Below are 1,403 nucleotides of genomic sequence, written 5' to 3' on the forward strand. Positions count from 1 at the left end.
TCCTCTGGCCTCGTCCTGCCCGGGCATAGTTCACCATCTTTCGGGTGCCAACGTGTGCGCTCTCGCTCCGCCCCGGCGACGTGTGAGCGCCTGGGACGGGCCGTTGCTGCGCCCTTTATCGGACCCCTGTGCGGTCCGGGATCGCAACGCAGCCCACTAGGGGCCTTCACGTTTCATTGCGCCATTGGGTTTCGGGAGACCCATTGACTCGCGCACATGTTAGACTCCTTGGTCCGTGTTTCAAGACGGGTCGGGTGGGTTACCGACCTACTCGCCGCAAACCACGATAGCGCCTCCGCGGGAGAATAGCCCCGCTCGCAGAGGCTTCTCGCCGGCCAACCCGCCGCCGCGGGACCAACCCGGACAGCAGGAGACGACAAGCTTGCCCAGCGGGTTCTCCGCTCCGTTTCCGGAGGGCGTCATCGTTCGGGCCTCCCGACAACCGGGAGAAGCCCATGGGGCCTGGACGGGGTGACGAACTTTTCGTGCACGGCGTGGTATAACTCCCGCGTGCCGTCTCCGAAGAGACGGGCAGGTCACCTCCACTGCCGGACTCAAAGTCGTGCTTGTTCCCTTTGACCCGCGTCCGTCGCGGCGTCCTACCGGCGGTGGGAAGTGCGCACCCCGGAGACCGCGTCTGCGTGCCAGCAGCCGGAACAGTCCCCCGAAGGGGACCGTTTACCTGACGCCGCCGGCTCCGCGATCGTCCGGAGACTGAATCCCACCGCTTTCGAGCTTCGAGGGCCCACCCGTTTTACTCTAAGCGGTTTCACGTACTCTTGAACTCTCTCTTCAAAGTTCTTTTCAACTTTACCTCACGGTACTTGTGAACTATCGGTCTCTCGGTCGTATTTAGCCTTAGATGGAGTTTACCACCCACTTAGGGCTGCACTCTCAAGCAACCCGACTCACGGGAGGCTCCATCCCGGGCGCGCAACGGCGGAGACGGGCCTGGCACCCACTCTGGGACAAGCCCCTGTCAGGGGGACTTGCACCGTCGCAAACACCCGAGAACGTCGCCTCCCATACACCACATTTCCCGACCGCCTGCAAGGACGGGGGATTCGGTGCTGGGCTCGGTCCCGTTTCGCTCGCAGCTACTCGGGGAATCCCTGTTGGTTTCTTTTCCTCCGCTTAGTGATATGCTTAAATTCAGCGGGTTGTCTCGCCTGATCTGAGGTCGACAGCGGATACATTCGCTTCCATCAACTTCCTGCACGACCGCGTGCGCTCGCCCTACCAAGTGCGCCCGCAACCCTGTACAGGGCCACTTCTTCACAAGGCTGGCAATCGGCTTCCCCGCTGCACGCGTGCGGCGCACAACCGGTGTGACGTGGAAGTGACGGGACACGTTCGTAAACCCATCGCGAACCGAGTACGACGCCCTACCAAGTGCGCCCGCA

General features: G+C 62.6%; 1 non-coding gene across 1 annotated transcript in view; it reads right to left on the reverse strand.

The window, feature by feature from the left end:
* The window catches only part of LOC142790634 (large subunit ribosomal RNA), a 3,958-nt gene extending 2,775 nt beyond the window's left edge, over nucleotides 1-1,183 (reverse strand). Inside the window, exon 1 of the ribosomal RNA XR_012889664.1 lies at nucleotides 1-1,183. This exon is cut by the window's left edge and continues 2,775 nt beyond it. This is a non-coding gene — a ribosomal RNA (large subunit ribosomal RNA).
* Between the last annotated feature and the right edge of the window lie 220 nt (nucleotides 1,184-1,403).

The sequence above is a fragment of the Rhipicephalus microplus genome, unplaced genomic scaffold (genome assembly GCF_043290135.1).
Source record: "Rhipicephalus microplus isolate Deutch F79 unplaced genomic scaffold, USDA_Rmic scaffold_117, whole genome shotgun sequence".
In the NCBI taxonomy this organism is placed as follows: domain Eukaryota; kingdom Metazoa; phylum Arthropoda; class Arachnida; order Ixodida; family Ixodidae; genus Rhipicephalus; species Rhipicephalus microplus.